Source organism: Macrobrachium rosenbergii, chromosome 10, assembly GCF_040412425.1.
Source record: "Macrobrachium rosenbergii isolate ZJJX-2024 chromosome 10, ASM4041242v1, whole genome shotgun sequence".
Taxonomy (NCBI): domain Eukaryota; kingdom Metazoa; phylum Arthropoda; class Malacostraca; order Decapoda; family Palaemonidae; genus Macrobrachium; species Macrobrachium rosenbergii.
The window spans coordinates 22,771,169-22,794,121 of record NC_089750.1 but is presented as its reverse complement, the minus strand read 5'-3'; the positions used below and the strand labels follow the sequence as shown (position 1 = coordinate 22,794,121).

Here is a 22,953-nt window from a genome sequence, read left to right as displayed (position 1 = left end):
AAACATGGAAGGAAATGCTACAAGAAAAGAAATATATATATTTTTTTTTGTAGCATTTCCTTCCATTTTGGTAATAAAAGCGTGTTTTAAATTTTTATACTTTTTTATCATACACTTTTTAGTTTTGACAGAAATTGTAACCGATTCATGATTAGCTAAAAAAAATTTAACGTTATATCCTATCGAGTTAAAGAAGGTTTGAAAAAGCCCGTAGAGTTATTAACTTATTCTACCGAGCCAAAGAAGGTATGAAAAATCCGAAGAGTTTCATACAATCCTGAGATACTGGAAGAGGTCACTGTAGGGTCACTAGAGGTCACTGCTGACCTACTGATCATGTCACAAGGATTGCACTGTCACAGGGATTGAGTAACCATGCAAAATTTCAAGTCCATCGAACGAAGGGAACAAGTCGAAAACTGTTACAAGTTTTGACCCAGACAGACAGACAGACAGAAAACATGTAATAATAATAATACTGGATGAAATTCCCACGACCGTCTGAAACTTGCTCATAATATCCAACTGATACATTAAAATGAGACCTTTCGCCATAAACACACACCAGCATCTGCTTCTCCCCGGTAATTTGCATCTCAAACCTACTTACATTTATACAATATCTGATAAAATTGCCGTTACCCTGAGAAGATCTAGCATTTGATTCATGGTTGCATGGTTGTTCATTCGGTCAAGAACCACACAACTGGACATGATAAAAAGGTGTAATAAAGGAAACTCAGCAACCTGATGTAATTATACAAATCTAAAACCTGTTCTCTCTTCGCTCGAAAATACCGAAGAGTGGAAAGAATGTTTCTGGTAAAAAATCACATGGAATGAACGAAATGTAATCTGCAGATAAGATTTTTGATAATATACTACTCAAAGGCATAAGTTTCCGTTCTATTGCACAGCTCTGAAGAAAACGTATGTATACTAACAACGAATAACTATCGACCATTTACATGGCGATATTCTTTAGAGATAGGAGAAGGTCATCAGTGTCGGCAAATACAACTTTCAGCCCTGTATACAATAAACACAATTTATCACTGAAAACAGAGCAAAGACATTTGGGAAAAACACGTGTAATCTAACTATCAAGACTCGCATTTATTTTATTTTATCAAAGATATCTAAGAGCAAACTACGCACTAAGTCTATCATGTAATTTCTGAAAGTGACAACGTTTCAGTGAATAGAAAAACATATCTCTACAGAAAACAACAGATTTCGTAAATATATAATGATCGAGGAATATTAATAGAAACATGGAGAACAACAAATTTACAGTAAATAACCAAAACAGTTTCAACCATGATTCGTATTTTAAGGACAACAGACTATCAGAAGCCGGTAACATGATACCGTACGGCCCCTCCATTTAGCAATATCGAGACGTGGCCTAAATACGGTAGGCTGGAATTCAGCAGGAGGTGATTTACGAGTGGACAGACAGTACGACAAACTTTACAGGTAAGGTTGCAGGGAACGAATTCCAAATATCCTCAAGCTGTGACAAAGGTATGAGCCTTAGCCTATCAATCCTTTTCTTTTGGAAGAGGACCATAAACATTTTTAAATGTGTTAAACTGACTTCGTACAGAATAAAATGACTCACTCTGTCAAATACACAAACGCTGGTAACTTCAAGATGATTGTAAAAATTAATAAAAACCTCCTAAAGGAAAGATATGTCTTGCATGAACAAAAACCAGGACATTTGAAATAAAGATGCTTTGTAAGACACAGCTTGGACGAATATGTTTTGATAATAATAATTGATGGGCAGTCTTACATTACGTCTCAAATTACCTGAAATTTCATCTCCCTCAATTTGTGACAGACACTTCGATAAAAAGTTATTCTGGGATGTTTTTTACCAAAAGGGTAGTCTAAATGCTGTCGTTCTTATTAAAAGGAAAAGGAACCTAAAGTTGCTCTGCAAAATACTTTTTCTAGTCATCTGGCAATGATCCCAGACTCATTTACAAAAATTACTCATTTGCAAAAATATCTGATGTTTTTTAAAGCCCAATGCTAACTTATCAACTTCAAAAAAACGTGCAAGCTTTCAGTAGCATGAATTGAATTTTGCCATCTTAATCTTTTATTACGCTCCTTCAAAATCGTTATCTACGCATACTAACTTGTGATCACCCTCACTTACCATTAAATGTGAAGTGATAATTATATGCTTTTGAATAATAAAAAGAAGTACAGTAGTTTACAGTACTGGCTTAGCATGCTTAAGATAAAATCTTGTTATTTTGCGAATATAAACGAGGTCGCAAAGTATATGAATATATTCGCAACACATAAAGGCTACATACAAAGAAAAACTTCCATATTAACAATACCTGAATTCTGAAAGGTTACCTTAATATGCCTCTAATGATAATTGACAATATCCATATCAGCGCCCTTGATTCTTTCTTACCGTCATTAGTTAATCGGTTTTGAGAATAACATGTCTGGATGAATAAGCAAAATAATTATTACTCCCACGCTACCTATTTCTCTACGAAAAACACTTACCTTGAAACTTGCCGGCTCTCTGTGACTGGTCGACGAAACTGCATAAAGAAAATCGCAATTAGAATTTATTCTTTCTTTTCCTTAGCACTGAACTGTTTCCACTAATAGGGTGACTCCAGATAAAAACTACACAATGGAAAATGCCGTATTTCATTCTTAAAGTGCTGAATCATTGATGGACCACTTCTGTGGGAACCTTGCACATCATCATCAGCTTCCTATGCCTACCATGAAGGCTTATTAGCAGCGTGTCCAACTGCTGCACACTGCACCTTCGCACACTGGCATAGTTCCTGGATAATAAGCCTCTTCCTTTCTTCCATTGCAAATATCCAATGGTTTCCAGGTATTCCTCGCCTTCCTCCTTCAAACTTTACCAAACTATACACTTTTCACCAAACTATCGTCTTTCCACGTGACCAAAACCATCTCCAAACATTCTGTTCCATCCACTAACTGAACCTAGACTTTTACGACTTCTAAAATTGGTCACTATTTCAATTCTTCTTACTCCACACATATTCCAAGAAAACAGTTCGTCTCGACAGCTTCAAACTTTTTTTTCTGAACTGAACATCCACACTTCGATGTTGCAAAGGTTTAATAATCCCTTCGCACCATATCACTCTGAGTCTCTTCCCAATCTTTTGTATGCATCTTAACACCTTCCTTACTTCACATAATCTGTAACTCATCTCTTTTCTCGTCATACCATCATCATCTAATCTATCTATTCCCAAAAACATGTATCAATCAGCCACTTTCCAACATCCAAGTTAACTTGCATTTTCTCCATCTTCATTTTTCCATTCACCTTCACAGTCTTAACGTTGTTCACATTTCCTCTCAACTTCTTCCTCTTGAAAACGCTTTCAAACTGTCATTGGTTTCTTTAGTTTCTCTTTACTATTCCCAATCAGTATTGCACCATCGGCAAAAGATAACAAATCCACCCTCCACTCACGAGTCATTTTATTATCCCCAATCTTTGCGCCAAGCTACATCTACTATCCTTTCGCTGACTTCTTGCATCATTCCATCCATAACAATAATATTCATCCTCGGAGTCATACACATCACTGTATCAGAACCGCTTTTAAACAAACCCTCTCCATCCTAAACATTTTAACAGATGCTTTGTTATTATCACAAAAATCTTTAACGGCTCCTAATAACTCATCCTCTGTAATTATATCCCTAATATTTAACACTACCTCTCTCCTGATCATATTAGAAGCTTTTCTGGGTCATTTATGAAAACTTTTTCCTCTTCTTCCCAACTTGTCATATAATTGTTTAATAATGAACATTTGATCCTCACACACTTTTCGTTGTCTACACCAACACTGTTCTTTCCCTATCAGTCCAACTGTCATCTGCATTTTTTCTCAATTACAATCCTAACATGCCGAGTAACATTAATCATCTTTAATTCTGACAGTCAACCCCATCAATCTTTGCCTTTATATAATGGAATCATCATTACTCTCTTCCATTTCTTCGAAACCATTCTCTCATCCAAACATACCTTACAAACTTGTCAGACACTCATTCACACCAGCATTACTGTATCATAGCATCTTACCTGTGATCCCATCAACTTCTAGTGTCCTTTCATTCTTCATCCTATTAATCGCACTCCTAACATCATCAGTCACATCTAAAAGCATTCTCAATCTTATGCTAACCTTTTCCACTTGCATCATTCATCTTTACGTCTCTTAAATCTACAAGTCAACAAATCTTCAAAATTCTCAGTCCATTAACCCAGCACTGCATTCACTTCAGACATCATCTCTATTTGATCTTGAACCTTCCTCTCTACACTACCTCCCCTGTAAAACAACTTCGTATTTCTCTTAAAAGTTGTGCTAACCTTCTCCCCTCTAGTTTTATTACTTGCCTTTCTTATCTCTATCATTCTCATCTTGACTACCTTATTCATCCTCCAGTACACCTGCACCTCATTTTCTCTCCTGTCATGGGATTAATTTTTAAACAATATCCATTTTCCCCTCACAAAACCATTTATTTCCTCATATTTTAATCTCCCTTCCTACAAAATAATATCCATTTTCCCCTCACAAAACCTTTTATTTCCTCACATTTTAATCTCCCTTCCTACAATCATACACACACAAACACTCCCTGCTGTCCTTATGGAATTTTACAAAGTTCCCATCTACTCCTTTCACCTCCGTGTCCTTAACCCTAGAGCATATTTCACCAATTTCTTCCCCATACAATCTCTTCACGTCCTTCTCACGACACTCACTGGAGTAAATCACATATACATCCGCATTTTTATTTCTTCCTCATCAACTTAGTTTTATCTTAACATTTGCTTCAGCTAAATGACGATCAGTTGTTCCTTCAGCAACCCCTCCTCTCACCAGTAGATCCATCAAATTACTTTTGCATTTACTTTGTACAAACACAATCTACCAAATTGTTTTCCCAAGCATTTCCTTTCCATAGTACATACAATACTTACGAATATTCTTCTTGTAAATACATTTACATCACACACTATTCCATAATACCAGTGATAACATTTCTGTTTACCACCAACCTCAGAACTTGACTCATCTAACACAACAGTCCTTTCATATTTTCCAAACCCAGCCAGGTAGAGATTCAGACTCCCCATTACCACTGAAAAGTTTTCTTTTTATCCCTTCTCTTTTCGATTCACGGTATATATACATTTCACCACTTTAGGGCATTTACTGCAGCTAAGGGGTTAACTTCTCTTTACTAGTTGCTGGTCTGCCCTGAGGTTTATCATATCCGTACCCAGAACCAGTGGCAACAGTTTCCAGACCGCACCACTTACTGTCACTGCAGCTCCCGTCTTCAGTAAATTAACCCATTCATTTTATGTGGTTTTCGTTGGCCTTAAGGGAGACAAGCTCAACTGCCATTTTGGTGGGCCACTTCCTCTGACAAAGGATACGCAAACCTCCACTAGACATTCCTCTGCCTTGGAATAAGGCACATGAGAATGCCAAGCCATTAGCACTTCCTAGGGCAGCATTGTCCATACGGGCATAAGTGTTAATAAGTGAATTGGGAATAAATGTAATTGAAAATCCAAAACAGAAGCTGCTGAGACGAAACGTCTTGTGTAGTATGTCTGGTATTGAAAAAACTTAAAGGTGCGGTATGGTAAAAAGTTGTCAGAGCCGAAAAAATTGTCTTTTATGGAAATTTGGTTACTTGGAGAGCATGAAGAATAGGTTGGAGATTAGCATTTAAATTCCAGCAATCTTATAGGAAAGAGGAAACTGACAAAAGACCACCTATATGTGTCACAGCATAACTGGAGAATGGCAGGACCTTGGAAATTCAGGAAGCCCACAAGGGCATACATGACAAAGAAATTAACCCTGAGTGTGTAGGGAGGATAACAAAACTGCTGTTTAGCCTTCTGTATGCCCGTTAAGTGACTGATGCTGCAGAAGTTTTCAGCACAGGGGTCTATACTTGCAGCACCACCACTGTTAATAACGAACTTGGCAATGACTTGTCATGTTTTTCTCTGGAGTCACCATCTTATATATATATATATATATATATATATATATATATATATATATATATATATATATATATATATAATTACCAATAGATAAAAATTCCTAATGGTTAGCAAAAATGGCTGATCAAAAGGAGGATTTGACAACTATATCGACGTACAGTATATCAAGAAACAAGAGCATTTTTTTATAACAGAATTTAGAATACTTACAATCAGATCACTTTCTCCGTAGAACAACAAGTAGAGGGGATTTTCTTGAATCTTCATTTTGAAGCTTTCCTTGGCTCTCAACTTGAGGCTTAATGACGAAGCGCATGTTCTTTATCACTATATCCAAAATGAGTTACAAGCCATTACATCGTTTTTAATCTCATTCGTCTCTATCTTGCGTTGTTCGACAACCAATTTCTTGGATTAAAACTACCAATGTAAAACTGTTGAAAATGCCAACACAGGCATTATGACAGTGAATTGCACTGAGTTTACACAAAGTTCCCGCAACGTGACTGAATGTCGATCACGAAGAGCCTTCGTGTGGCTTTCGAGATGCCCTGTAACCAGCACAACTTAAGCCACAATGATTAGCCATAATCCTCCACTTTCATCTATTCGTTTTTCGTGTGATGGTTTTCAGGAATGTTGAACAGAATTGCTTTAAAAACATTTTCACCAATCGACTCTTTTCATACACTGATCTTAGTCACTTCATATGCCTTGAACCTGAAGGGAGAAAAAGCAAAAATTCAAAACGGCTTCAAGATAACTTCTCAGTCACTAACACATTTACAGATATCTATTCATTCCGATATATGTGTGATAACATGCAACTGACAGACATGCATGTGTTTATGATGGTATACACTTATGAAATATTTCTTGGCATTAAGTTATGATTACATATGAGTATATACTCTTTTATATAGAGCCTGGGCTTACAGGATTAAAATGTTTAGATCATTTTGAGTAAGTTTTGGAGTAAAGCCTTATTAGTATTTAAATGCAAAAATAATTCAATACTGATAAAAACAATATTAATTTTCAGGAATGAGACTCGAAACCCGCCAACTAAATAAAAACTTCATCTAAAAATCAAGTCTTTAGAGTTTAAACCTCACAATCTCTGCAAGGGATTTTAACTGCAAACCAACTTTATTATAAAAATAATTTCTGTGGCAAAAAAAGAGTCAGTGGAAAATATAACAGAATGTCTCAATAAAACAAATCAAGTGGGTAAAAATTTAACTATAGCTAGGAACGACCGTATTTTTACATCCACTGAAAAAGATTAAGGATAAAGGTAATAACGGTAATTAAATACAATAATAACAAAATTTACAAACATCACCGGTGAGAACGCCAAAGAAAAGGCAAAATAACAGCCTAAAATAAATCCGGCACATAACGTGTGCATCGTCGGCATTTGATTTACTGAATTCAGTCTTGGGTAAGCCATAACGTATGATGACGATTGCATAAACTACATATAATGGTTTAGTATTATGACAAGAACTAATGATACATCTAAAATAGTCGTAAAGGCAAGAGAACTAATTTCACACATCAAATTAAGCAGCCCAATGTTTTCAAGAATAAAATGTATTGGATGGTTGACTTTGTACATTACGATAAAGAGGGTAAAGGGAACAGAAGTACAGTTTTCACATTTGGGAATCAACTCTGTAATCGGTTATTGAACCTGAAAATCACAAAACTCTAAAGTTATTATACCTGCTCGATTTTATCTTAGAAAAACATATTGATTCTAAATGAATTAATAACCAATATTTCATTCGTAATACCCAACGGTCAGTAATTAAAACTGAAATAATTAAGACGAAACCCTGATGGAAAACACAACCCAAGAACAATCTGATAATAATAACAGTGAGTAGAGAATTTAAATGATGTGCCGACCTCCTATGGAATATCGAACATGAATAAGTTTGTGGAATCATATGCAGAATAATGAGTCCATTATGAATTTGGTGACCAACGGTTATACATCAGTGTTACTGAAAGGAGGAATAGTCGCCAATCAGCGTCCACAGAAAAATCTGATGACAGTAAAGTCTCCCAAAGAAGACCAAAATCAGCACGTTAGAAGAAAAGCTGAGCGACACTGAGGAAAATATATTGGCCATAAGTAATCAAACGGGAATATATTCTAAAAATCAGAAGTAACTATACAGACAAATTAAGAACCCAAAAAATAATGCTTCAATTCTCAAATCAACTGACCCTTAAGTGAAAGTTCTGAACAGACGAAAAATTCAAACAAAATGCGCGCGACATGCAATGGATTTTCACTCATGAATTTCTCAGTGGAAAAAACCATGGAAACAAGGGAAGCAATAAACAGTATATGTGACATAAGGGAAAAAAACTAAAGACCCAGAGAATCACGACAGCAGAATTCCAGATGTTGATGAATAGACAACCAGCTGTTGGAAGTACTATGAGTTGAATGACTGCAATTCAGCCCAGGCAAAAGCAAAAACCTGTGACACTACTGAGGTAGCTGGGCTACTTCAAGTACCATACCCTGTGGGGGTGACCATATGACAAACATTCTTTGCCTTCGGCTGTGCTATAGCTTCAGTATGCAATCCCGAGTTTAAGTTTCCTACCATCCGGGTGCCCTCAGGCAAATTGTACTGAAAGCATTGTCCGTGTATTAACTGACTTAATTGCGTATTTATTTTATTTTATTGTTTACTATAGTAATATCAATGTCTACTTATACCTTTCCTTTGCCTGTTTTTTCCGTATCACAGCAAGGCATTTTGTTCTCTGCTTGATTTGCAATTTCGTGTTCTTTAGGCCTGCTCAATAATAATAATAATAATAATGGAAAGAGAAACCCACAAGATTCTTGTGTATAACTTGTTTACTGATAAATATTTACATATTACTTTGATCTCGAGCACTTTCAGGTCCTAACTGTGACCCTTTTTCAAGAGATGAGGTAGTCAGGCTGGTTCAAGAAGATTGCTGGGCCTTGAACCAGCCTGACTACCTCATCTCTTGAAAAAGGGTCACAGTTAGGACCTGAAAGTGCTCGAGATCAAAGTAATATGTAAATATTTATCAGTAAACAATATATACACAAGAATCTTGTGGGTTTCTCTTTCCATCTTCAGAAGAAAACTGAAAGAAGTTTTTGTTTAGTTAATAATAATAATAATAATAATAATAATAATAATAATAATAATAATAATAATAACAACAAATTGCAAGGAAGGTGGGAATTGCAGAACAATAATTTACACAAAATATGTACTTCACGGTGTCAAAGATTGAAGAGCCGCATTGTAACTGCATTTGTTCTACCATTCGACACAGACATTACAGAATGCAATGAAACTTAAATGTGCCCATAATAATGTACAAATCAATTAAAAAGTTTTTGAAGTCATAGTTTATGCTAAACATTTTGTTTATTAAAGCCTTAATAGAGGGGACTATAAGAATAATAAAGATTTAGAGTTAACAGGCAGAAGTACACTAATTGTCCTAGTAAACTTAGAGGTAAAATATCCAACTCTCCAAATGTTGCAGTTCCACACTATGAAACTGACTAAAATAAGTTTGTGAGATTTAAAGAGAGAAAATTTTGAAATTTGGGAACTTAAATTTACCAGAGATCTTGAAAACTGACTGCAAGAAATATGGGTGGAAATAATTATCAACTACCATGGTGCCTCTGTAAGGGACCGCATGGCGGTCCTTCGGGCACACGTGTGTGTGAGTCAGCCATCGGACAAAACAGGAAAACAAGCATCCCGCTCTCTCTCTCTCTCTCTCTCTCTCTCTCTCTCTCTCTCTCTCTCTCTCTCTCTCTCTCTCTCTCTCTCTCTCGTGCGTCAGCGGCGATCGCTCGAAGGAACGCAACTTCTACCATACAATATTCCTGTCTATTTTTCTCTAACCATTGTTGTCTCGATTCATGTACAATCACCACTACTTGCATTGCCATGCAAGCATCCCGTTCATGTACTCATAATGTCCCACCGAATCTTCTGTATCGAACTGTATGTACGTTTCTGTTTGTGAAGACGCCAAACGTCTCGCCATTTCAAATATATTATGCTACTGCACTGTATTCATTAATCTGTCTCGAATCTCATGCAAATGTCCATATGCAGAATTTCATGGCCTTTCCATTGATATATGTTTTATCATTGTACGTTTATTATGTCTCTCACAATCGCCATCTGTTTGTCTGTCGACAAGCACAGATGTTCGAAACATAATCTCTGTTTTGCCTTGTCTGTGTGTAGAAACTACATTGCGGCTCGTACCAGCTAGTAACACTTTCATGCATCATAATAAAGTTTTCATCTAACCTACCCATCTCACAGACTCATCAACATAGAGTTACGGGTTGCTCTAGGAGCAAGAGCCCGTGCTGGCACAAGGCCAGCTAAATCTGAAACAACAACAACAACAACTGTACATTCATTCATTAAGGAACCACCAATAAACTAGACAACACCCTGCCAGTATGTCACTCAATACCTTCCTTGCACCTCCTTACCAAGTTTCATTAAAATCAGTGGAAAAAGGGAAGGATAATAATGATAATAATTAACATTTCAAATGCATCAGCTCTGACGGACAGATTCTAACACTAGTCACCGACAATACATAAGGCAGTTTTACTTTAATATCATCACTGCAGCATTTTACTTTCTGAAGTAATATATCATCAATGCAGCATTTTACTTTCTGAAGTAATATTACAATAAAAATTCTACTTGTCAAATTAACAGTAAAAGGTGAAAGAGCCCCGACGCTGCCTCTTCCAGCGTCGGGGCTCTTACAAAGGTAATGGAGGCGAGAGCGAGAATACTAGGTTCTTGAAGGAAGCAGTAAGCAGAGGGTTTCTACCATATTGGAGAGACTGAAATACCTTATAATTCTACCTCCTGGCAAAGTCCTTGCCTGATAAAAAAAAATAATAAAATAAAGTGCACGCTGATGGGCAGTCTTCCTTCGTGTACATCCATTCATTATGGTCTACTTTAGTACAGTTTGACTGAAATTCCTTGAATAGCTTTGCAGTTGTGATAACAAGGTAAGCGTGCCAAGAAACACTGACGGCCACATCGAAACCCTTGTCCCTGATTTTGACGGTAGTGTACTAAAATGAATAACCTGCGTTATCAATCATCTCGCGGACAAAATTACTAGTGTACCACCTTTCCTTTGCAATCGTTACCCCTAATATCTACATGAGGTCGTTTTCTGTATATAATGTCGCGAAGAGCAAGGCTTCCTCTGGTAAACTGATGTATATTTAATATCTGCAAACACGAAAAAAGGGATAGACGGAATTATTATCCATAGAAAAAATTATTACAAGGACTAACTGCAAGGTATATCAATCTTTACAACTGTAATTTTTACTTAATTTAAATAAAAGTACATACATTAACAGAAAATCTTAACAAACCAAACCCCTGATTACGACCATTTTTTATCACTACCACTATTTCCACTTTCTTTTAAAAAATTCCACTGTAAAATGAAAATCTATGAAAGGTAGACCGCTTCAAATAAACATTATGATGAGAGGCGATACCAAGATCATGGGAGGAAGCACTGTAAATAAAGGGAAAGAATACACGGTGGTAAGGTAAAACCGACTCATCTCTTTACCAATGAAAGGTACCGGTAACCGGTAAGAATTTATCACTTGGGTTACAAATAACATGTCACCAAAGAAGCCAGCATGAATCGTAAATTTATGAGATCTTAATACATCAAATTTCTTTCATTTCCTCCCTAATTCTCTGTAAAGAATGTTATGTAAACCTACATTACATTGGTAACATAAGAATTTCGATTCAGGATTTTCCCACGAATTTCCTGCATATTACTACTTAACCACGGAGCACTGAAACGAAAATTTACAATAATAATAATAATAATAATAATAATAATAATAATAATAATAATAATAATAATACAACTGATTGTACAGCTATGATGTACAAATCAGTGATTTTTAAATGTACATCAGTTATATTACCTACGTTTTAACAAATTACTTATGTGTTTCGTTTACCATACAGCTCGTTTTTCCTGTTCTCACCTCTGTTGTCGCTTACATACAGTTAATGCTCTTGTAAGCAAACATCAACAAATCCGTTACTCTTGCAACCCAAAATAACACCGCCTTTTTTTTTGGGGGGGGTTGTACATAATCTGTGATTACCCGAGGTTTCGAGGTCCCGATACAGATTACTGGGTGCAAGGAGAAAGTGCAGTATTACGAAGAGGAAGGGTTACGCATGGCACAAGGAGAAAGCTAGTATATATATATATATATATATATATATATATATATATATATATATATATATATATATATATATATATATATATATATATATATATATATATATATATATATATATATATATATATATATATATAATATATGTGTATATATATACATATTCCTATATATGTATGAATTCCCATCATATTTTTTTCTAAAAGCGATGCTCGTTTTATCTTAAAATATGAAGTGCCAGAGTTAAATATTTTCCTTAGTAACATTAAAAAAAGATAACATCATTCTACAATGACAATTGTCAGCAAAAAGTTACTCCTTGAAATAACATTCCACCCCGATTCAAATGCAGGCTAAACTAGAAAACACGATAAGATCACCTAACAATTTTCCGATTACTATTATTTTTTTTATTTTGGTTTGGTTTGGATTTCTTTAATGGACTCCTGCGTCCGTGTTTAATTTGGATACTATACTGACATTTCCTTCAACTTGTTTGAGTTACCTGTCAACAGAGTAACATGAAGTAACAAACCGGGACAAACTATACTATGGACAGTGTATAAATTAATAGGAAGGAGATATATATATATATATATATATATATATATATATATATATATATATATATATATATATATATATTGTGTGTGTCTACAACTTCTATCACGGGAATAGCGACGTGATATTAAATATAAACATACAATATATGATCAAAAGGATATTGAAACAACGGAGCGTAAGATCTAACGCCTTTAGGGCATTTTCAAGCAAACAAAACTACCCCGTCCTCCCCCCAACCTCCAACTCTATACATGTTGTGTGTGTATACGAGGGTGAAATAGTTCAGCATTAAAATGTGCATTCGCAAAATCCCTGGTTCGATCCCTGCTAACAAATACACACACACACACACACCAGCTGACCAAGCTGTGAATGCGCACCAGCAACTGCTAGGAGTCAGAGAAAGGGCATGGGGCTAGCAATATCATCCTAAAAGACCTGCTGAAAACCAAAGGGCTAAAACTTTCTGGTGCCACCCCATCTAAAGAAAGGAAAAAGACACACACAATATATATATATATATATATATATATATATATATATATATATATATATATATATATATATATATATATATACATATATATACATACATAATAATACAAGAATAAATAAAAGAATGGAAAACAGTAGATGAGTGTATAAATTTTCCGAGACGGGTCATTATGCAGAGTTCAGCGTCTTTTGAGGGTAGGAGGAGGAAATAAAAACATCAAAGTTGTAGGAATAAATAAAAGGTTCAACAAAGGTCTAACAGAGATTGAGGTGCAACTGCAATTGAGCTGTGGTATGGTGGTGTGATTAATAGTTTCTGAGCAAACTCTCAACGAGGGAATGGCTCAGAAGGACCGAATAAGAGGAATATCTTCTTGTAGAAGAGACATGAGAATTATCTAAGTGATGTTCCTTATGCCCAATCCACATTATCTGTCATAATGCCAGTTACAAAATCCGCCTTACTGCATACTCAGTCTTTTTTCTTTTAGGTTCGTTTTGGCGGGAAAATTTCATGACCATAAAAAGCCAGTCCTTGCCCATCACAACGTAAGTCAGTGACCGAGTGTCATAGAAAACTTGATAAGTGCAGACTGTGCGTTAGAATAGCTAACTTCTTTGTCAGGGAATCCCTGTCAATGGCAGATATAAAGTGAAGACAAAGGTATGACCCTAAACATATTCAGAGCCACTGAAACAAGGTTATGCACATATATATATGTGTGTATATCTGCATGTACATTTGTATGTATATGTGTATGTACGATGGAATGGAATATAAAATTTAGGCCAAAGGCCAAGCGCTGGGACCTTTGAGATCATTCAGCACTGAAACGGAGACTGACAGTAAAAGGTTTTAAAAGTGCAAAATGAAGAAAACTTCCCAGTTGCACTATGAAACAATTGGTAGGAGATGTTGGAAAGTAAGATGGACGAAAGTGAATATGAACAGAGGTACAGTAACAGAAGTGAAAAGGGTTGCAGCTTGGGACCGAAGGGACGCTGCTAAGAACCGTAAGTAATGCCTACAGTGTACCCCATGAGGTGCACCGACGGCACTACCCTCCTACGGGGAATATGTGTATGTATGTATATATAACTGAATTTAATACAGAATTTAGGCCAAAGGCCAAGCACTGGGACCTATGAGGCCATTTAGGGTTGAGACGGGAGTTGACAGTAAAAGGTTTGAAAGGGGTAACAGAAGGAAAACCTCACAGTTGCACTATGCATCAGTTGTTAGGAGAGGGTGGAAAGTAAGATGGATGAGAGAATATGAAAGAGGTACAGTAAAAGGAACGAAAGGGATTGCACCTAGGGGCTGAATGCTCGCTGCAAAGAACCTTAAGTAATCCCTACAGTGCACCGTATGAGGTGCATTGACGGCACTAACCCCTAAGGGAGTATATATGATACACATATTTTTTTGAAAGGTAGTGAAAAATACTCAAAGTATTAGTCCGATGATGGTCCTAAACATATCCCTGAATTTGATGAATTGTGGCAGATAAGTGAAGTTAGAATTGATTTCGAAATTCTGAATGTAAATTAGGTATGTTAAGCTATTATTACCTTGAAGTACTCATCCTTCAGGATTTTGCAAAATCCTGTCTCTGAAGGTGTCTCTTCTATAAATGGCTGAATCATTAAAACGATATACCGAAAACGTCAGGCAGTATTCTCACACAGTTCTGAGACCCAGTTTTATTTTGCACACTAATTCTTTACAGTTTCAAATATGGCTTCTAATTTCCTTTCAACAATATTGGCTAATCATCCGTAGACGAACATTTTCACTTAATTTTCCTTCATTTCACTTTTACACTTGCTGCAACTGACATAAAAATATGTTCAATAGGTGTAGGGGAAGAGCCATGACAAGCCGTTTCCGTATGCAGAGAAATAGAGGAGAGGCTCCAGCAAAAACACAACAGACTCTGCATTATTAGCAGGCTATTTGTATTGCTGGATCATGGCCAAACACTTTGTGAAAAAAAACTTCAACATTGGCTGCTTCTTACACCAACACACACTGTGCCATTCAGCCACATCTAACACACACATACTAGTACTTTCTGTATATTTTTCAGTGCCTCTTTGACACCAACATTCAAGATATATTTAATTCTTTCTCTCCTTTCTCCTAATCCTTCCAGTAATACAACCTTTTCTCTATCCTATCCTCGTCCACACCTTCCTAGTTTCTGCAATCACACAGTGATCTAATAATCCAACTCAGTACATGTAGTGAGTATAATAAGTAAGGGTTTCAACACAAAAAATTTATTCCATAAATAATATGAGAGGTCCTCGAAACAAGAATCCCTAGAGTTTAAAATATAATTTATTATTGCAAGCAGCACCTTGTCTAATGATCATCCATAATATATATATATATATATATATATATATATATATATATATATATATATATATATATATATATATATATATATATATATGTGTGTGTGTGTGTGTGTGTGTGTGTGTGTGTGTGTGTGTGTGTGTGTGTGTGTGTGTGTGTGTGTGTAATGTGAATCTACCTGACCATGATTCGAACATATAACATTTTGGTTTGGTCAAGGGGAACAGTGATATTATCCATTCAGCTGCCTTAGCATTTAGCTGGATGATGTCCCGGTCATTCGTGATCAGCCCAAAATGTTGTATGTTCGATTCTGGTCAGGGAAGATGCATTTATGTATGGTTCCCTTTGGATGTGTATTCACAAGGCAAAGTGAATTTGACATCAATGGGGTATTTGTGGCTTCATATTACAAAGTAAAGAAATGTTGCGAGTAAAACTGAGAGAGAGAGAGAGAGAGAGAGAGAGAGAGAGAGAGAGAGAGAGAGAGAGAGAGAGAGAGAGAGAGAGAGAGAATCTATCCATTTGGCATGTTTTGAGCTAACGGGCACTTATCAGCGCACGCATATCACGAATTGCTACCGCAAATTTAATCATTTACATCATAGAGAATAAACGAATAAGCTTTTTACGTTGACACCGCATACCTAGTTACTTGCAGAACTAATGGGTTATTAATAAATTGCTATGACTTAAAGTTTCCAAGAAAATTGGTTATTTAAAAACAACTGCAAAACCCAGTCTTACAGTAACCACCAATGTTATTCTATTAGGCGGAGGAAGAATCCGGTAATTATGCCACTAATTATGGGAGACAGGAAACAGCCAATATGAGAGGAAGCTGTCCGAGGAACCGGGAGGAGAAACCAAATGTTAGCATAACATGCTAACAAGGCAGTGTATGATCCTGAAAATGTGACTTTTGACTTCAATAATACACCTCTGATTTGGTTTGAGGAATATTTCCTTTACATAAAACATATCTGTAAACAATAAATTTAAGGGAAAGCCCCGTAACCCTACTGAACATAGTGAACAACGTTACCATGGAGATGACTCATTCCAAGACGTAAGGACATTCAAAAACAACCCGGTTCTCAGGCGTTAAGGAAATCCATGTCCCTGGGGAACTCCACGATAGTGTCTGTACTTGATTTTCTTTCTTTTATTCCTTGCATTTGCATCCACGATGCAGTTGATGTACATCTCTTAAAGTCGATAATTCTTTCCAATGATCACTTCATTAATACAGAGTGTAACAAGCTTATTGTACTTCTAAATCAGTCTAGTGAAATCTCAAGCGTTCGAGGCAAGGATCACCGGCTAATATGAATCCTGTCCAGCACTACAGGCATACAACCAAATTAAAAACACAGCTGATTCCACGCGTTTTTAAAAACCATCAGTATGCGTCCCCGTCAAAGTTTGTGCGTGTGCGTGAGCGCGCGCCTCTGGTGCGAAGTTTGATATAAAATTGATTCCATTATCTTGATTTCATTATTTTCCAGTTATCTTAAAAGGCTTCTTTGCTGTTAATATAACGCAGTTCAAGTTAACTACATTAGGTATTTTTAAAAAATCAAGCTTTGTGTATATACACAGTATATTAATATATATATATATATATATATATATATATATATATATATATATATATATATATATATATATATGTGTGTGTGTGTGTGTGTGTGTGTGTGTGTGTGTGTTTGTGTGCGTGTGTAATCATTTTAACACGTGATTCGTTTATCACACATTACCTCGTCTCATTTTTTCACTTGTGGAAATGTGTGATGTATGTATGTATGTATGTATGTATATATATATATACACATATATATATACATGTGTGATGTATATATATATATATATATATATATATATATATATATATATATATATATATATATATATATATATATATATATATATAATGTAGAATCTACTGGTCACTTTTACCAGTTACATATGTAATTGTAATAGCCACAATACCCTCTTAACTTCTCGAATTCTTCGGGCTTTTTTTGGATATGCTTGTCACTACAGAGCCGTAAGATCCAACTGCAAGAAACTGAAGTGGCTGTGATGTCCAGTCGCGGGAAACGAACCCGTGTCACCATAATCACAAGGCGGTTGTTATCCTTCTCGTGATCAGGTCGGCAACGTGACCGCCTTGTGATTATGGTGACACGGGTTCGTTTCCAGGGACCGGATATCACAGCCACTTCAATTTCTTGCACTTGGATCTTACGGCTTTGTAGTGACAAGAACACCTACTAAAGCATACCTTTGTTAGGGCTACTGAAAAGTTAATACACCATTTTTTTTCCGGTAACTATCTAATATCAAACCGTTAAAAGCAACGGAAGTGCATACTGAGTCATTAGGCTTCTTAAACATGCAACAGAAGGGTTATCCCGGCAAATGCAACTTTTGGGGCGAGGGTGCTAATTCTAGGCAGCTCCAAAGCCCTGATGCAACCCACGAAAGCCAACCGGCTATTAACTGCTTAGATGAACCGAGGTACAATAGATTTCTCAAGAAATATACTCAAAGCTATCACTCCCTTCTTTTGGTATTGATCCCGGGTATCTTTCTAGTGAGGGTTGGCCGACAACCACTGGCCCATGAAGACGTGATATATATACTCGTATATATATATATATATATATATATATATATATATATATATATATATATATATATATATATATATATATATATATATATTATATATATATATATACATAGACTATATTTTACTACATACGTTCGTACATATTTAAATTTCTCCTTACCGGGAAACGTCCTTGTGGACATCACCAATTCTAGAATCGTTAGGCCTATCACTAATACTGTGGCATGATCCATAAATTTCATATTTATTTCATGAGGCCTTTAACCCTTTATTTGGTCCTACGGCTGAGTGTCACTTTGTTAATAAACTCTTTTACTTAAATAAAACGTCTAATTTAAAGCAAAGACACCGTTATCTTTACCACAACGTGTTATCTTTCCAACTGACCTCGAGTCTGATTTTGGCGGGAAAAGTCATTAACAAGTGATCTCTGCAACACCTCTCATTAGAAGAGCGTTTTCTATGTAACCGAGCTGTATAAAATGAGTAAAGTTCAAAAATTTTTTTCTACAATTACATGACCTGTCTGACAAGTTAATACACAGCTGTATTGTTAACCCACCACTTGATGTTCTTAACCAATTCCACACTTTACTAACAACTAATAATTCTTCAGAAAATGTGTAATACCTCGGAGCATATACAATAGCAGTAGTAGCTGTTACTGTATACTTGGGTCTGGCTGCCCCTTAAGGATAAAGGAGGTAAAGTTTTATACAGTATTTAGCATTTAAGCACCATATCTAACATTAGCAAAATCCTTGGTATAAACCCAAACTCCGTGGATAAAAAGGAGTACATATACAATATTTAACACACCCATTTACACACGCAGGATTTCCATGTGTTTTCAGCTTATATTGTCACAATAATATGCATCATGTACCCCATTCTAACTATATGTATATATATATATATATATATATATATATATATATATATATATATATATATATATATATATATATATATATATGTTACAGTCACCAGCGTAATCAGTCATTACGCGTAATGACTGAAATTTCAGTCAATACGAGTAATGACTGAAATTTCAGTCATCACGCGTAATGCACTTAGGACATTTGATCCCCAGGAGCTAGTACTAAACACGGCGAAATACATTTGACACCCCAGGGACTAGTACTAAACCCGGCGAAACAGTGTAGGTGACTCACTGTTTTGCCGTGTTTAGTACTAGCTCTGGGGTGATCAAATGTCCCTAAGTGCATTACGCGTGATGACTGAAATTTCAGTCATTACATGTAATGACTGATTACGCATGTTGACTGTAACATATGCTTATATATATATATATATATATATATATATATATATATATATATATATATATATATATATATATATATATATATATATATATATATATATATATATATATATAGCAAAACCCTTGGTATAAAGCCAAATTCCGTCGATAAAAAAAAAGTATACACAATATTTAACACACCCATTAACACATGCAGGATTTCCATCTGTTTCCAGCTTAGCCTATATTGTCACATTATGCATCATGCAACCCATTCTAACCACAATAATATATATATATATATATATATATATATATATATATATATATATATATATATATAATATACATATATAAATGCACCTCCACGCAAGCAACACGACTAGGCCTATGTGAATATGTGAATAGATACTTTTTACCAAGAAGCCAATGTATAGATCGCTTACTTCAAAAGACAGCTAAATTTTAATCTTCTTTTTTTTTTGTATTCAGGTAGTCTATGTGAAGACCACGAACAATATCAATGAAGAAAAGTAGAAGCAAAGCATATACTGTTACTATACAGAGGCAAAATTCATTTCCTTTCCTACCATCAAACTTCCTACGACTAATGTGCGGTCGCGATGTCTTAGTGGCCCTCGGGCAATGAGTAAGTGGATCCTGGAAATTACGAACTGCGATCTTAGTTCGTAATGATAGCGGAATGTCCGAAACTGAGGCCTGGGGTTCACGTCCGGTCAGCAGGTGCATGGGCGTCTGTGTACGTGTGCGCGTGCGTGCATGCGCGCGTGTGAATGAGTTGTTTGACAAAGATATATTTCTTCGTGGGTACGGGAGGCGACTTAACAAAGCATAGATGAAATTCTGAAGATTAGTCTAAACCTCTTGGCCAAACTTTGTAATGCATTAGACCGACCTTCATTTCACAAGCTATAAGTTTAAGTATATATATATATATATATATATATATATATATATATATATATATATATATATATATATATATATATATATATATATATATATATATATATATATATATATTATATATATATATATATATATATATATATATTATATATATATTATATATATATATATATATATATATATATATATATATATATATATATATGTGTGTGTGTGTGTGTGTGTGTGTGTGTGTGTGTGTGTGTGTGTGTGTGTGTGTGTGTGTGTGTGTGTGTGTGTGTGACTTTTCTCCTGACAAAGGGTGGCAAGGTGGCTCTAGAATGTGCTAGCCCTCCGGTTCTCAGCATGTCTTTCGATACGGTTGATATCCTCATGCCCGTCTCACTATCCAACCATCAGGTAAATAATAAACGGCTTTGGTCAACAAAGGCACAATGGAAATTAATCGTAACGTGCGTTGAGTTCCGATTCGTTATATAAGTGGAATAGGCTAGTACGGCCACATATTCAATATGAAAACTTAGAACATTACTGACTTTGATCTGTAAATCACCCAAGTCCCTGATACTATGAAAAATCAATTCTCACACGCAAAACATCAATAGTTCCGGTGACTTGTAGGCTTAGACAGAATAAATCACAAAAAAAAAATCTAAACTAACATGTCCAGGCGTCAAACCATTTTCACGGCTAGTAATGATCCAATAACGTAAAAAACTTTCTAGTTAACTTTACAACTTGTATTTCTGAAGCAGTATAACAACAATCGACAATGCCTTCGTCAGATTTTACTTCCTATTACATTCTGGCTATTTACAGACAAATGCCAACATCACATAGCCTAACTGCAACAAATCGTTTTTCCACTAGGCCTATATTTCTAGATGCATTATATGTCTTTTGAAGAATAAACTGTTTTCAACAGAATCATTTTTTTCTGTTTGTGCCCAAACAAATCCAATATCCATGATCCGAATCTAACATTCTTCACAGAAAACACCACAGCAAACACCTTGACTGCGAAGCTACGTAACCACCCTCTTCTTGCCACTACACAAAGCTAACTGCACAACACAACTGCTCAACACGTGAGCCACTGAACGTTCCTACTTCCAGTCGCCTCGCCATGCTCACTTCCTTGCGCATCCAACGTCACTCAGAAAAAGGCTTATCATTTGCCACAGCTTGTTTTGACATTTCCTTTGCCTTTTTATACTTTCGACAACTATTTTCTTATTTAACGTTCAGATTGGCGTAGCTGACGTTAAACGCATGATCTACGATGGCAAGGTATTACCCCGTCTCCCATTTCCCGGCAATTGGAGACCCATTACGAGTCATTATGATGCACTGTGGAAAGCCCACGGTAGTTGAAAGTTTAAATGGCTTGGTTTCGTCAAGTACCCTACTAACCTTAGATGGTTCGCGTGCTACCGCCATAAACCAGCTGCGCCATGCTGATAAACACTGCCTATGCTACAACTGTAATCGTCACTTTCCTGTAATCTCAGCATCGCTTCGCTTTGCGTTCCTTAAGAAGCTACTAAGTAGAACTTCGCAAGACGCGCGCCGTTAAGCTAATAGACTTTGTGGATCAAACCTTGAGCGGAGACCCTACGTGACTACAACGTAAAGGCTTAGTCAATATCCTCCTCCATCTGGTTTGACAACTTTTGAATTAATTACCTAAAAATCTGAGTAGGCTAACCATGGTTCCTGTCCAAAATGACGCATGATATATTGAAAAAAATCAAAATTTTTGTCATTCACTGTTGGCATGTAAATCACATTGCAAATAGGTATATATCAATAATTGCTTCTTGAGTAATAACTCCCCCACCCCCATCTCTTCCTTGTTGCTGGTGTTCCGCACCTTCTTTCCCACGAGTTTATTAGCGCTGAGAAGATCGGAAATGACATATTCTGAAGGGATGGTGATTTCTTGAACTGTTTTAAGAAGGGTGGAGGACGAGATCGACCAGAAATGGATTTATGTGTCAGGACAGAACTGCAACGTATATTCTGAGTCCCATAACTGTTAACAGTGAGTTTTATACAGCAGGTGTCCTAGAAATTTTGAGTGGATAACAAATAAAAAAATTTCTTTCCACCATCACATTGCTATTATTACATATGAGCATGTTGGTGTGCGCTACAGGCTCTGGAACCCAGAGCTGATGTCTCCCCTACTCTCCCGATCCCCTGCCTAACCCGTCCCCACCAGGGGCTGACAAACAGGTTGGCAGGAGGAGCGTTGATGTTCCCCTACCATCCTGTTCTCCTACCTACCACACCGGTTTGCAGGGTGTGG

At 36.1% G+C, this 22,953-nt stretch overlaps 1 long non-coding RNA gene across 1 annotated transcript; it reads right to left on the bottom strand.

Moving 5' to 3' along the window:
- Positions 1–676: 676 nt before the first annotated feature.
- LOC136842559 (uncharacterized) lies at positions 677–21,793 on the bottom strand. The gene is made up of 3 exons (XR_010854266.1): positions 21,655–21,793; positions 6,293–6,802; positions 677–2,579 (listed from the first exon to the last, which is right to left on the bottom strand). It is a non-coding gene; the product is annotated as an uncharacterized lncRNA (long non-coding RNA).
- Between the last annotated feature and the right edge of the window lie 1,160 nt (positions 21,794–22,953).